Source organism: Triticum urartu, chromosome 2A (genome assembly GCF_056163025.1).
Source record: "Triticum urartu cultivar PI428250 chromosome 2A, HENAU_Tu73, whole genome shotgun sequence".
Taxonomy (NCBI): Eukaryota; Viridiplantae; Streptophyta; class Magnoliopsida; order Poales; family Poaceae; genus Triticum; species Triticum urartu.
This window is the reverse complement of record NC_141874.1, coordinates 110,280,268-110,295,989: the sequence shown is the minus strand read 5'-3', so window position 1 is coordinate 110,295,989 and position 15,722 is coordinate 110,280,268. Positions and strand designations below refer to the sequence as shown.

The window sequence follows — 15,722 nt, the reverse complement described above, 5'->3', positions numbered from 1 at the left end:
TAGGGCAGTTCCGCTTCCAGTGACCCTTCCCTTTGCAATAAAAGCACTCTGTCTCAGGCTTGGGTCCATTCTTTGACTTCTTCCCGACAGCTTGCTTGCCGGGCGCAGCAACTTCCTTGCCGTCCTTCTTGAAGTTCTTTTTACCCTTGCCCTTCTTGAACTTAGTGGTTTTATTCATCATCAACACTTGATGTTCCTTCTTGACTTCTACCTCTGCTGATTTCAGCATAGCAAATACTTCAGGAATGGTCTTTACCATCCCCTGCATATTGAAGTTCATCACAAAGCTCTTGTAGCTTGGTGGAAGCGACTGGAGGATTCTGTCAATGACCGCGTCATCCGGGAGATTAACTCCCAGCTGAGTCAAGCGGTTATGCAACCCAGACATAGTGAGTATGTGCTCACTGACAGAACTATTTTCCTCCATCTTACAGCTGAAGAATTTATCGGAGACTTCGTATCTCTCGATCCGGGCATGAGCTTGAAAAACCATTTTTAGCTCTTCGAACATCTCATATGCTCCATGTCTCTCAAAATTCTTTTGGAGCCCCGGCTCTAAGCTATAAAGCATGCCGCACTGAACGAGGGAGTAGTCATCAATACGTGTCTGCCAAGCGTTCATAGCGTCTTGGTTCTGTGGGACGGGTGGATCACCTAGCGGTGCTTGTAGGACATAATCTTTCTTGGCAGCTATGAGGATGATCCTCAGGTTCCGGACCCAGTCCGTATAGTTGCTGCCATCGTCTTTCAGCTTGGTTTTCTCTAGGAACGCGTTGAAATTGAATACAACGTTGGCCATTTGATCTACAGGACATATTGTAAAGATTTTAGACTAAGTTCATGATAATTAAGTTCATCTAATCAAATTATTAATGAACTCCCACTCAGATTAGACATCCCTCTAGTCATCCGAGTGTTACACGATCCAAGTCAACTAATCCGTGTCCGATTAACACGTGAGACGGACTAGTCATCGTCGGTGAACATCTCCATGTTGATCGTATCTTCCATACGACTCGTGTTCGACCTTTTGGTCTCTGTGTTCCGAGGCCATGTCTTCACATGCTTAGGCTCGTCAAGTTAACCCTAAGTGTTTTTGCATGTGTAAAACTTCTTACACCCGTTGTATGTGAACGAAAGGATCTATCACACCCGATTAACACGTGGTGCTTCGAAGCGACGAACTGTAGCAACGGTGCACAGTTAGGGGAGAACACTTCTTGAAATTGTTGTAAGGGATCATCTTATTTACTACCGTCGTTTTAAGTAAACAAGATGCAAAACATTATAAACATCACATGTAATCAAATAATAACGGTGACATGATATGGCCAATATCACATAGCTCCTTTGATCTCCATCTTGGGGCTCCATGATCATCCTTGTAGATCGTCATACTCATCGACATATAAGTCGTGATTCCTTGTAAAAGAACATGATCAATCTCATACATCACATATATCATTCATCACATCCTTTTGGCCATATCACATCACATAGCATACCCTTGCAAAAACAAGTTAGACGTCCTCTAATTGTTGTTTGCATGTTTTACGTGGCTGCTATGGGTTTCTAGCAAGAACGTTTCTTACCTACGCAATGACCACAACATGATATGCCAATTGCTATTTACCCTTCATAAGGACCCTTTTCATCGAATCCGATCCGACTAAAGTAGGAGAGACAGACACCCGCTAGCCACCTTATGCAACTAGTGCATGTCAGTCGGTGGAACCTGTCTCACGTAAGAGTACGTGTAAGGTCGGTCCGGGCCGCTTCATCCCACGATGCCGCCGAATCAAGATAAGACTAGTAACGGCAAGTATATTGAACAAAATCAACGCCCACAACTACTTTGTGTTCTACTCGTGCAAGAGAACTACGCATAGACCTAGCTCATGATGCCACTGTTGGGGAACGTAGCAGAAAACAAAAATTTTCCTACTCGTTTCACCAAGATCCATCTAGGAGTTCATCTAGCAACGAGTGATTAGATGCATCTACGTACCTTGTAGATCGCGAGCGGAAGCGTTCAAAGAACGGGGATGATGTAGTCGAACACGACGTGATTCAAATCACCGATGATCAAGCACCGAACGGACGGTGCCTCCGCGTTCAACACACATACGGAACGGATGACGTCTCCTCCTTTCTTGATCCAGCAAGGGGGGAAGAGAGGTTGATGAAGATCCAGCAACACGACGGCGCGGTGGTGGATGCAGGGCGTCACAGTAGCAGGGCTTCGCCTATACTACGAGAGAGAGACGTAACGGGGAGAGAGGAAGCACCAAAGGCTGAGGTATGAAATCCTCCCTCTCCTCAACTATATATAGGAGGTCCAAAGGGGGGTGGTGCGCAGCCTAGGAGATCCAATCTCCTAGGTGCGGCTGCCAAGGGGAGGTTTCCCTCCCCCCCCCAAGGCACCTCGGGGTGCCTTCCACCACTTGGACTCCTCCGTGGTGGAAACCCTAGGCGCATGGGCCTAGTAGGGCTGGTGCCCTTGGCCCATGAAGGCCAAGCCGCACCCCCTACAGCCCATGTGGCCCCCCGGGACAGGTGGCCCCACCCGGTGGTCCCGGTACAATACCGATAACCCCGAAACTTGTCCCGATGGCCGAAACAGCACTTCCTATATATAATTCTTTACCTCCGGACCATTCCGGAACTCCTCGTGACGTCCGGGATCTCATCCGGGACTCCGAACGACATTCGGATTACTGCATATACATATCTTCATAACCCTAGCATCACCGAACCTTAAGTGTGTAGACCCTACGGGTTCGGGAGACAAGCAGACATGACCGAGACGACTCTCCGGTCAATAACCAACAGCGGGATCTGGATACCCATGATGGCTCCCACATGCTCCACGATGATCTCATCGGATGAACCACGATGTCGAGGATTAATCAACCCCGTATACAATTCCCTTTGTCAATCGGTATGTTACTTGCCCGAGACTCGATCGTCGGTATCCCAATACCTTGTTCAATCTCGTTACCGGCAAGTCACTTTACTCGTACCGTAATGCATGATCCCGTGATCAACCACTTGGTCACCTTGAGCTCATAATGATGATGCATTACCGAGTGGGCCCAGTGATACCTCTCCGTTATATGGAGTGACAAATCCCAGTCTCGATCCGTGTCAACCCAACAGACACTTTAGGAGATACCTGTAATGCACCTTTATAGTCACCCAGTTACGTTGTGACGTTTGATACACCCAAAGCACTCCTACGGTATCCGGGAGTTACACGATCTCATGGTCAAAGGAAAAGATACTTGACATTGGAAAAGCTCTAGCAAACGAACTACACGATCTTTGTACTATGCTTAGGATTGGGTCTTGTCCATCACATCATTCTCCTAATGATGTGATCCCGTTATCAATGACATCCAATGTCCATAGCCAGGAAATCATGACTATCTGTTGATCAACGAGCTAGTCAACTAGAGGCTTACTAGGGACATATTATGGTCTATGTATTCACACGTGTATTACGATTTCCGGATAATACAGTTATAGCATGAATAAAGACAATTATCATGAACAAAGAAATATAATAATAATGCTTTTATTATTGCCTCTAGGGCATATTTCCAACAACTTTTACCAGTGTCAGCAAATGTGATGTGACTCTTGTCGGATGGACGTAAGGTTGAGTCCATAAGAAGGCTTCTTTTGCCAGTCATGTGATTTGTACACCCACTATCAATAATCCATTCTGAAGACGCTGGTGTCGTACCCTACAGTGCAGTTAGGGGGATAGGCTTCACGAAGAGAATTGTGAAGCAAAAACATTTGACGAACCAGTGGGTTATGAAAGCTTAGATCCAGATTAGGACTAATAGGGAGAGTAGCAAGCGATTCAGGAACGAAGTACATAGTAAGACCATTCGGGCATTTGATCTTGCGCCCTACAAGATGTTTAAGGTCCCCAGCAATAGCGTCAGACGATTAGGTTTTCTGCTGGAGACCTTTCCCTGCAAAAGAGAGTTAAGCTTTCTTAGCCACCCACATCTTCAAGGGTGGCTTAGAAGCAATAAGTCTAAGTGCAGCGTCTGAGAACTTTGGCTTTGGAGCCCTAGCAAAAAGTCTTGCAGGCGGACAATAGTACTCATAAGAATAAGCAGAATAGTTCTTGGTCTTATGAACATGGCGATTCGATGAACCGCGCTCATATTCATAGGCCTGAGTATGGTTTCCCTGCAAAACATTTGCGTTAGTGCGACTCAGGTGAGTCCTTTGTCTGTATGAAGCCTTTGGGCTGTATGAAGCCTGTGGTCTGGGGTTAGTCTTCTTCATCTGTGGTGTCATGACGACATTCACAGGAAGATTTTCCAAACACCTTTTGGGCACCCAAATCTTCTTCATAGGCGGTCCATTCCTGCAGTTAGTACCAATGTACCTGGCAAACACTTCACCATTCTGATTCTTAAACAGTTTATAGTTTGCATCAAAGGATTCATCAATGACAATGGGGTTAGCACAAGTGAAGCCAGATAGATTGGATGGATCTGTTGAAGGTTCCTTTGCAGCAACCCATGTGGTTTTGGGGTACTGCTCAGGTTTCCAGTAAGAGCCATCAGCATTCATTTTCCTTACGAACCCAACACCCTCTTTCCTAGGGTTTCGGTTCAGGATCTGTCTTTTGAGGACATCACATAGTGTCTGATGCCCTTTGAGACTTTTGTACATCCCTGTTTCAAGCAATGTCTTCAACCTAGCATTCTCATCAGCAATAGCAGTGGTATCCTCAGCAGAGGGGTTAGTTCCCACATCAACAGTTGAAGATATTGCAACAGTAGCAGCAGTAGAACATTCAGCAACAGAAGTAGCATTATCACGCTCAATGCATTTAAGACATGGTGGTTCAAATCCTTCCTGAGCAGAACTGATCTGTTTGGCGCGAAGTGACTCATTTTCTTTTTGAAGATCTTCATGAGCTGCTCTCAATTTCTCAAGATCTTGCTTCCTTTGAAGATAATCATAGGAAATCTTTTCATGAGTTGTTGAGAGCGTTTCATGACGACTTTCAAGCTCCTCATACTTAACGTGAAGATTTGTTTATGTCTTCAATTAAGGACTCAGATCGAGTCATTTCAGCACCCAACAGATCATCGCTTTTGTCTAACAGTTTTTGAATATGTTCCATGGCTTTCTGTTGTTCAGTTGCAATTTTAGCAAGTGTTTTGTAGCTGGGTCTTGAACCACAATGAGAGTCATCGTCACTAGATGTTTGATAGTGAGTAGTGCGTGTGTTTACCTTGGCACCGCGTGCCATGAAGCAGTAGGTAGGAGCAGAGTAGTCCTTGTCATTTGCATCGGTGTCGGTGGTGAAGTCATTGTCATCAGTGTTGAAGATGGACTTGGCAACGTATGTTGTAGCCAGACTTGCAACGCCAGAATCGGACTCCTCCTCAGACTCCACCTCCGCCTCCTCGGAAGCGGACTCCTCCTCTGAATCCATTTCCTTGCCAACAAACGCACGTGCCTTGCCAGATGAGCTCTTCTTGTGTGATGAAGACTTTGAGGAAGACTTGGAAGAAGACTTTGAGTATTTCTTCTTCTTCTTGTCGTCAGAGTCATATTCCTTGCTCTTCTTCTTCTTTCTGTTCTCATTGTCCCACTGCGGACACTCAGAGATGAAGTGGTCAGTTTTCTTGCACTTGTGGCATGTTTTCTTCTTGTAGTCATGAGCAGAAACTTCATCATTCCTTGAGCTTGATCGTGAAGACTTTCTGAAGCCTTTCTTCTTGGTGAATTTTTGTAACTTCTTCACAAGCATAGCAAGTTCCTTTCCAATGTCTTCAGGATCATCAGAACTGCTGTCAGATTCTTCTTCAGATGAGGAGACAGCTTTTGCCTTCAAGGCACGAGTTCGCCCATAGTTTGGACCGTAGATATCTCTTTTATCAGAAAGCTGGAACTCATGTGTGTTGAGCCTCTCAAGTATGTCAGACGGATCGAGTGTCTTGAAATCAGGTCGTTCTTGAATCATCAGGGCTAGGGTGTCAAACGAACTATCAAGTGATCTCAGTAGTGTCTTGACGACTTCATGCTTGGTGATCTCAGTAGCGCCGAGGGCTTGAAGCTCATTTGTGATGTCAGTGAGTCAATCAAATGTGAGCTGGACATTCTCATTGTCATTTCGCTTGAAGCGGTTGAAGAGGTTGCGAAGGACACTGATTCTCTAATCTCTCTGGGTTGAGACGCCTTCGTTGACCTTGGAGAGCCAGTCCCAGACCAGCTTAGATGTTTCCAAAGCACTCACCCGGCCATACTGTCCTTTGGTCAGATGACCACAGATGATATTCTTGGCAGTAGAGTCCAGTTGAACGAACTTCTTGACATCAGCAGCAGTGACACCTTCTCCAGCCTTGGGAACGCCGTTCTTGATGACATACCATAGGTCGACATCAATGGCTTCAAGATGCATGCGCATATTATTCTTCCAGTAGGGATATTCAGTTCCATCGAAGACGGGGCACGCAGCGGAGACTTTAATTATCCCTGCAGTCGACATAGCTAAAACTCCAGGTGGTTAAACCGAATCACACAGAACAAGGGAGTACCTTGCTCTGATACCAATTGAAAGTGCGTTATATCGACTAGAGGGGGGGTGAATAGGCGATTTTTATGAAAGTCTTCAAAACGTGGAAGTTTCGAAGACTAACGATAGAAATAAACCTATTACCATGCAGCGGAAGGTAGACTACACTAGGCAAACGATAGTCAAGTATTCAATGGAGTGAGAGCACAATGACTAATAGCAACAATGTAGTAAGGATCAGGTAGGAAGATATTGTGAAGCCAAACAGAACACGCAGTCACTCAGTGAAGACAAAAGATAATGCAAACATACAATGACTTCACAAGGAGTAACAGTAAGTAAAGGGAAGGGAAGGATGAAACCAGTGACTCGTAGAAGACAATGATTTGTTGGACCAGTTCCAGTTGTTGTGACAACTGTACGTCTGGTTAGGGCGGCTATGTATTTAAACCTGAGGACACACAGTCCCGGACACCCAGTCCTGAACACGCAGCTCAGGACACCCAGTCCTCACCGTATTCCCCTTGAGCTAAGGTCACACAGACCTCGCCCAATCACTCTGGTAAGTCTTCAAGGTAGACTCCCAAACCTTCACAGACTTCGTTCACCAGCGATCCACAATGTCTCTTGGATGCTCAGAACGCGACGCCTAACCGGCTGGAGGATTCACAGTCCTCAAGTGTAATAAGTCTTCAGATCACACAGACAAGAAGACTTAAGTGATGCCTAATTCTTTTTGGCTCTGGGTGGTTAGGGCTTTATCCTCGCAAGGAATTCTCTCTCAAAGGCTTCGAGGTGGGTTGCTCTCAAACGACAAAAGTCGTACTCTAACTCTGAGCAGCCAACCGTTTATGGTTGTAGGGGGTGGGCTATTTATAGCCACTAGGTAACCCGACCTGATTTGTCCGAAATGACCCTGGGTCACTAAGGAACTGACACGTGTTCCAACGGTCAGATTTCAAACTCACGCGGCAGCTTTTACTTGGGCTACAAGCAAAGCTGACTTGTCCGACTCTGGACAAGATTCGCTCTCATAGTCTTCACTCGAAGACATAGGTTTTGGTTAAGCATCACTTCAGTCATTCTGACTGGTTCTCTTGGACCCCACTTAACAGTATGGTGGTTCCTATGACTCAATCAGAGAAGGAAAAAAGAACTACGAAAGATCTAAGTCTTCGAGCTCCATAGGCTTCATGCGATGTCTTCTCTTGTCATAGTCTTCAATGTGAATATCTTCATATACCACCTTTGACATCAATGTCTTCATACATTTTTAGGGGTCATCTTCGGTAGGAAAACCGAATCAATGAGGGACTTCTACCTGTGTTATTCTGCAATTCTCACAAACACATTAGTCCCTCAACTAGATTTGTCGTCAATACTCCAAAACCAACTAGGGGTGGCACTAGATGCACTTACAGAGAGTGTAACGCCTCGGGTGTAACTTGCCATAATTGTACTCCGACTCTTGTCATTTTCGGTTTTAAGTTATGAGATTTCCCTTCGTGGTTGGGTTTTGTCTTCGTTTTGCATTTTGTTCATGTCATGCATTTCATATCATGTCATCATGTGCATCTCATTTGCATACGTGTTCGTCTCATGCATCTGAGCTTTTTCCCCGTTGTCCGTTTTGCAATCCGACACTCCTACGTGCACCAGCGTCCCCCTTTTGTCTCTTTTCGTGTGCGGGTGTTAAACATTTTCGGAATGGACCGAGATTTTCCAAGCGGCCTTGGTACACCACCGGTAGACCGCTTGTCAAATTTCGTGCCATTTGGAGTCCATTTGATACTCCAACGGTTAACCGGGGAATCGTAAAGGCCTCGTGTGTGTTGCAGCCCAACACCCCTCCAAAACGGCCCAATAACCCATCCAAACCACTCCCATGTCCTTCGTCGTCGGATCACAATCGCGTGGCCGAAAACTACACCTCATTTGAACACTCCTACCTCCTCCTACCTATAAATAGGTGCTCCCCTCTATTTCCTCGAGCAGATGAAACCCTAAAGATCGCCCTCCGCCACCGCCGGACGTTTCTCCCCACCGGCCGGACGTGTCCTCTCCCTCTCCGCCGCCATGTGTCGTATCCCGATTCGCCGAGGCAGCCGCGCCTACTTCCCCGGACCGCCGCCCGCGCCGGCCCGCCGAGGCCTAGGCGGGGCCCTCCCGGCCCGTTCGTCCCACGCCGCCCGGTCGCTCGCTCGCCGCGCGCCCGCATCTCCTCCTCGCCGCCCGACGCCGCGTCAGCCTCACCGCGCCGCCGTAACCGCCCTCGCGGGCCGCCGTCGAGGCCACCGTCACCTTACCGCCCGAGATCGTCGCGAACCGCCGCCTCCGCTCCCGGACGCGCGCCGCCTCGCGTGTCCTCCTCTCCGACGAGATCCAGCGCCGGCCCGCCAGATCCGCACTCCCTCGACCGCCGGCGACATCTCCTTCGTCTCCCCCGTTAACTCCGGCGAAGATCTAGCGTACCTCGACATCCGTGCCACGCGAACCCTAGATCTGAGGTTGACCCTAAGTTTTCCCAAGTCCTTTTCCTCTGCTACTTTTTATGCTCTGTTCATCATGCCATAACTTCATGACTGTTGCTCCGTTTTGTGCGCATGAGATATCGAAATGTTCATCATGATGTGCTCTTCATTTTGTTCCATTGTGGTATACTCGTTTGTGTCCATCTTGATCCCCAGATCACTGATGCAAGAGTGCTATAAAATGTTTGCTCCTGTTGCTTAGCAGATTATGAGCATTTGTCATTTTTGTCACATTTGTTGTGTGCTTCATATGAACTTGAGCTCTACATGTGTTTTGATCTATGCCATGCCATCTTTATAGGGGTGCTTGCCATGTTTTTTTTGTGATCTTTGTGGTGACTAGCACAAGCATGCAAAGTAGCCTTCGTGATATTGCTGATTTCAGGGACTTAGGATTTTGCTGTCTTTGCTCTGTTATTATTTTTATGCCATGTAAACATGATGCTACAGTGAGTTCCATGATTGTTTTGAGTACCTTCAGTAAGGATGTTTTGGACATATGGTTGTGCTCTATCCATCCATGTCCATGTTTGCAATTATGGAGTGCCCTAGCATGACTTAATCTTGCTCTACTTTTGCTATAAAATGTTCCTGGCAAATTGTTTACATGTTAATCAATTTTGCCATGGTTCTTGTAGTTGATCCATGCATGCTATGAACTTGCTCTTGCCATGGTTAGCTTCATGAACATGTAATCTTGTTGTTGATATGCTTAGTTTGTCATGCAATGCCTTGTGGTGAGTGAATCGAGCTCGCAAAGATGCCTTCATAATGTTGTTTATGCCATGCTCAGTTTTCTGCTAAGTCTGAATCTGTTAATAAAACTTGCTATATTTACATGGGTGCCATCATATCTTCTGTGCCTTTTTGGCTCATGGTCAGTAAGGTACTTTTGATTTATGCATTTAGTAGATTCATGACATGCCTTTGTTTGTTATGATCTGTTCCTGTAGCATGTTGTTTGCTTGCTCTAAACCTGGCTTCCTGATGTTAATTCCTAGCATGTTAGTATTTTCACTAAGTCTATGAAGCTGATATCTTTTGCACTTTTGCCATGCTTGTTTGAACCTGTTCTAGTGTGTTTTAGCCATAGCTCAGTGTTCATGTTTTGTCAAGCATATTGACTAGATCACTGCCATGTGCTTTGTTGCTATGTTGGAGTGCAGTAGCTTAGTTTCTTGTTGTATTCTAGATGGCATCGTGTTGTTAATCACAGAATTGTGTCATTCTTGTTTTGCTTGCCATTTGCAAACTGTGCATCCGATTCCGGTGATCTTTATATCGATTTCGACCGAAATCATCTCATATTTCCAGAGGCACACTTGGTTCGCCAAGTTGATGCCTCGATCAATCTTTTCCTTCTGGAGCACGCATATGCATTGCATATCACATCTCGTATATCATGCCATGTTTGCATCATGTTGCTTGCGCATTGCACCGTGGTTGATTGTTGTTTCCTTTGCTTGTGATCTTGCTTTGATAGAGCCGGGAGACGAGTACGTGATCGAGGAACCCGTTGAGTATGCTAACGAGATCAAGCTTTCGTCAACTCTGAGAACTTTGCAGGCAAGATGACCATACCCTCGAAATCACTTCTATCTTTGCTTGCTAGTTGTTCGCTCTGTTGCTATGCCGCGATACCTACCACTTGCTATATCATGCCTCCCATATTGCCATGTCAAGCCTCTAACCCACCTTTCCTGGCAAACCGTTGTATGGCTATGTTACCGCTTTGCTCAGCCCCTCTTATAGCGTTGCTAGTTGCAGGTGAAGTTGGAGTTTGTTCCTTGTTGGAACATGGATATTTGTTGGGATATCATTATTATATCTTGTTTACTTTAATGCATCTATATACTTGGTAAAGGGTGGAAGGCTCGGCCTTATGCCTGGTGTTTTGTTCCACTCTTGCCGCCCTAGTTTCCGTCATACCGGTGTTATGTTCCTTGATTTTGCGTTCCTTACGCGGTTGGGTGTTATGGGAACCCCTTGATAGTTCGCCTTGAATAAAACTCCTCCAGCAAGGCCCAACCTTGGTTTTACAATTTGCCACCTAAGCCTTTTTCCTCTGGGTTCCGCGGACTCAAGGGTCATCTTTATTTTAAACCCACGGGCCAGTGCTCCTCTGAGTGTTGGTCCAAACTAGATCCCCTTGCAGCGCCACCTCGGGGAAACTTGAGGTTTGGTTTTAGTTGTACGGATTGCTTATCCGGTGTGCCCGGAGAACGAGATATGTGCAGCTCCTATCGGGATTTGTCGGCACATTCGGGTGGCTTTGCTGGTCTTGTTTTACCATTGTCGAAATGTCTTGTAACCGGGATTCCGAGTCTGATCGGGTCTTCCTGGGAGAAGGAATATCCTTCGTTGACCGTGAGAGCTTGTGATGGGCTAAGTTGGGACACCCCTTCATGGTTTGAACTTTCGAAAGCCGTGCCCGCGGTTATGGGCAGATGGGAATTTGTTAATATCCGGTTGTAGAAAACTTGACACTTAACTTAATTAAAATAAATCAACCGCGTGTGTAGCTGTGATGGTCTCTTTTCGGTGGAGTCCGGGAAGAGAACACAGTCATGTGTTATGCTTGAACGTAAGTAGCTTCAGGATCACTTCTTGATCACTATTAGCTTCTCGACCGTGCTTTGCTTCTCTTCTCGCTCTCTTTTGCGTAAGTTAGCCACCATATATGCTAGTGCTTGCTGCAGATCCACCTCACTATCCCTTTCCTTCCTTTAAGCTTAAATAGTCTTGATCGCGAGGGTGTGAGATTGCTGAGTCCCCGTGACTCACAGATACTTCCAAACAGATGCAGGTGCCGATGATGCCAGTGCAGGGGACGCTACCGAACTCAAGTGGGAGTTCGACGAGGATTCGGGTCATTATTATGTTTCTTTTCCGCATGATCAGTAGAGGAGACCAGTTGGGGCGATCGGGGATCTAGCATTTGGGGTTGTCTTTCTTTATTTTGGTACCGTAGTTGGACCTTGATTGTATTCTGGATGATGTATGCTATATTTATGTATTGTGTGAAGTGACGATTGTAAGCCGACTCTTTATCCCTTTCTTATTCAGTACATGGGATGTGTAAAGATTACCCCTCTTGCGACATGCCTACCATGCGGTTATGCCTCTAAGTCGTGCCCCGACACGTGAGAGATATAGCCGCATCGTGGGTGTTACAGAGAGGGAGCACATGAAGGGCATGAATGGATCGGGCATGTCCCATAGGCATTAGTGGCGAGAGGATAGGCATCTTTGGTCCCGAGCTCGTGTCCAGGGGCTCCCTCACCAGCCTCCCACACAAAGCTCGACCGCATGCCACTCCACGGGGTGCACCCCATCGCCGCCTTATCTGGTCGATGGTAAGAGAACATTCTGAGTATGGGTGGTTTCTGCTAGCTGAGACCTTGGATGTCGAGATTCTAATGTGTGTGATGGCAGCCGGCTAAGAGACTGGCGTTTCTTCCTAAGGCCGAGCCCCCAGAAGAACAGTAACATCCCCGCAATGCAAATGATGATGATCATTGCTCCATCGACAGTTATAGTAGTGACCTTGATGGTGGTAGAGTAGTAGTAGCCTTTTACGATCATTTACCTATTGAGTTTGATTAAGGAGTTTTGCTTGTGTTGATCCTTTACCTGTTGTACAAAAAAGAAAAAGAAGCATGTGCTGCAGGGTGTAGGAGGGTTGGTGAAGTGATTTTTGTGGTGGCGAGGAAAATAAATGCATGTTTTCTCTATTAGCACTTCAAAAAATCGGTCCTCATTAATAGACAGACAAAAAACCGAGAACCAACTAGTGGTTGGATGGTTATGAGGATGGTGTGCCTCAAGCCAACACAGATCAAATCCAATGATTGATGCATTGGTTCCTCATTAATGTGGATTATTCTTTCAGTGGGAGGCGGCGTTTCAGTCGATAGTGAGGCGTCGGTGATGACTTTGTCAATTTTAAAGCTCTGTATATTTGGCTCGATCTTCTGTAGGCGTTGTTTGAGTGTGCGCGTGTGTGTGTGGTGGTGTGAGCGTGTGTGCATCTGCGTTGTAACCAGTGTTTCTCAAGAAAAATACATACGATCATTAGTGGTTCCACTACTACTCTACTCGTTGAAATAGTACCGCCAAGTGAAGTGGCCTGAGGACAGGTCTAAGCAGGGCAAAGATGGAGGAAATCGTGGGGAGAGAGAAAGCGAGGGGATTCGAACAGTAGGTGTCAAGGACGGATTAGCCGCTGAGGTTTGTGGTGGTCGCTGGCTACCGGAGCAGCACGCGATGGGGAAGTTCTCACACTTTATATGCTAACTTGTTTGGTTGCCACATGGAAACTTTCCCATGAAATATTTGGGAGTGTTCCTCTTACATTATCAACCTTGAAAAATATAGATTGGGATTTTTTGAATGCCAAATTAGTTAAGAAGTTTGATGCACGGGCTGCTAGTTCTGCATCCTCTGGTGCTAGGATCATATTGATTAATGCCAGCCTTTATGGGATCCACTTACTTTATGTCCATATTTATGCTCATCAAAGCTTTCATTCAAGAAAAAAAGGACAAACGTGGAAGGCATTTTTTTCCCAAAAAGGTAAAAGAAGAGAGCTTACCATATGCTTAAGTGGGCTATTTGTCGCTCTAAGCGGTTGTTTGGATATCACTAATTATAATGAGATTTTAGAAAACCAGTTTGCGGAGGATTTTCAAGAAAAAACAATTTTCGTTAGTTTTTCTGTTAGAGTAAGTATATAATATTCCTTGTTTGGTTGGGAAAAGGTAAGGAAATGCAGTCATACACTTCAATGTGTATTAGTGGTTTTTGTCCAGCACTCACACGCCGTTCGTCGACCAACGACTCATTTCCCGCCCGCTGCATCACTTCCTCCTTCGCGGCATCGTGGTCAAGGTCTCAAGTTGCTGCCACAGAAGGTGCCCATGACAACCTTGTTTTCATATATACTGCGGCGGCCATTGATTGGAGAACAAAAAATGACTATGTGAAAAATCATTTATTTTTCACATGTTCAAATGGTTGGTTTTTTTCGGAGTATCTTGGGCATTGTTTTGGGGGCCTCGTGTTGCCCCTACTAGCTTTGCCTGGTTTCATCATTTTCTTCGGTGAGGGAAGAAATTTTACATGATGTGTCTTGTTCCTATATGTTGGTAATTTGGTGCACTTGTAAGAAAGCAACCTTCGATGGACATATTGTTTGATGTACCTTTGGAGGTTGTGTTCACTTTGCGTTGTTTTATGCAGTAGACGGGTTTGCTAAAGGTCAATGATCGTGCTCCATTCTAGACTAGTGTAGAGAATGTGATTAGAGTTGCAACATCATTGGTTGGTCGTGCTGAAGCGCTGAGAAGGTTGATGATCCAAAGCTTGATGAATACTTGAAGACAAAATGGAGATCTTCTTCATCCTATCATTTTGGTTTCAACGACTGGGTTTGATGCTTGTTGGTAGATTTAGTTGGTTGCAGTAGACTTTATGTGTTATGTTGTTGGCAGCTTTCTACCCTATAGTAGGTGTTTTGAAATCGAGCACTCACAATAGGTTTCTGCTAATGCTCCAACTCACTCCTTCCCTTTCCCTTCTCATATTTGTCACTGTCTTCAGTATATACTATTTGTGAACTATGTACAGTACATTTTTGTTAGACAGTTAATGAAAAGGGGCGTGAGCCCGGTTGGAAAAAAAAAAGCTGCCAGAAAGGGACACTTTTGTTGAGGAGTCTCCTACGTGGTAAATACAACACGAACCAGTTTAGTCTGATCAGATCCAACTTTGCTCTCAGTTGATCGATTAAATCTTTGTTAGACAAGAAGCATAGACGCTTTGTTCAAGGAATTTATGAGGTATAAGAACACCGTCCTATAGGAATAACACTGTATAAAAGTCAAAATAGAGTAATATTGTATGGCTGCTATGGCCCTTTTGAAGTGACAAAAGGACTTTAAACTGCAAGGCGATGATGTTTTATGTAGAAACGAGTAAGCACTGCACCCAGATATCTACACTAGCGTCTAGGAGGCAAACAAAAGTTGTGGCTGTAGTTTAGTGGTGAGAATTCCACGTTGTGGCCGTGGAGACCTGGGCTCGAATCCCAGCAGCCACACTCCATCTTTTTTATCTCTGTATTTTCCGTTTTATTCTGTCCTGCTATGGGCCGCACTATACTTGCTCCCGCTGCTGTTCTGGCCCAGTTCACGGCAGGCCATGAAAGCCGCACTATACTTGCTCCCGCTGCTGTTCTGGCCCAGTTCACGGCAGGCCATGAAAGCCGCACTATACTTGCTCCCGCTGCTGTTCTGGCCCAGTTCACGGCAGGCCATGAAAGCCGCACTATACTTGCTCCCGCTGCTGTTCTGGCCCAGTTCACGGCAGGCCATGAAAGCCGCACTATACTTGCTCCCGCTGCTGTTCTGGCCCAGTTCACGGCAGGCCATGAAAGCCGCACTATACTTGCTCCCGCTGCTGTTCTGGCCCAGTTCACGGCAGGCCATGAAAGCCGCACTATACTTGCTCCCGCTGCTGTTCTGGCCCAGTTCACGGCAGGCCATGAAAGCCGCACTATACTTGCTCCCGCTGCTGTTCTGGCCCAGTTCACGGCAGGCCATGAAAGCCGCACTATACTTGCTCCCGCTGCTGTT

The 15,722-nt window shown here is 46.1% G+C and overlaps 1 non-coding gene across 1 annotated transcript; it reads left to right on the top strand.

The window, feature by feature from the left end:
- Positions 1 to 15,115: 15,115 nt before the first annotated feature.
- On the top strand, positions 15,116 to 15,187 carry TRNAH-GUG (transfer RNA histidin (anticodon GUG)). The gene has a single exon. It is a non-coding gene; the product is annotated as a tRNA-His (tRNA).
- Positions 15,188 to 15,722: the final 535 nt, after the last annotated feature.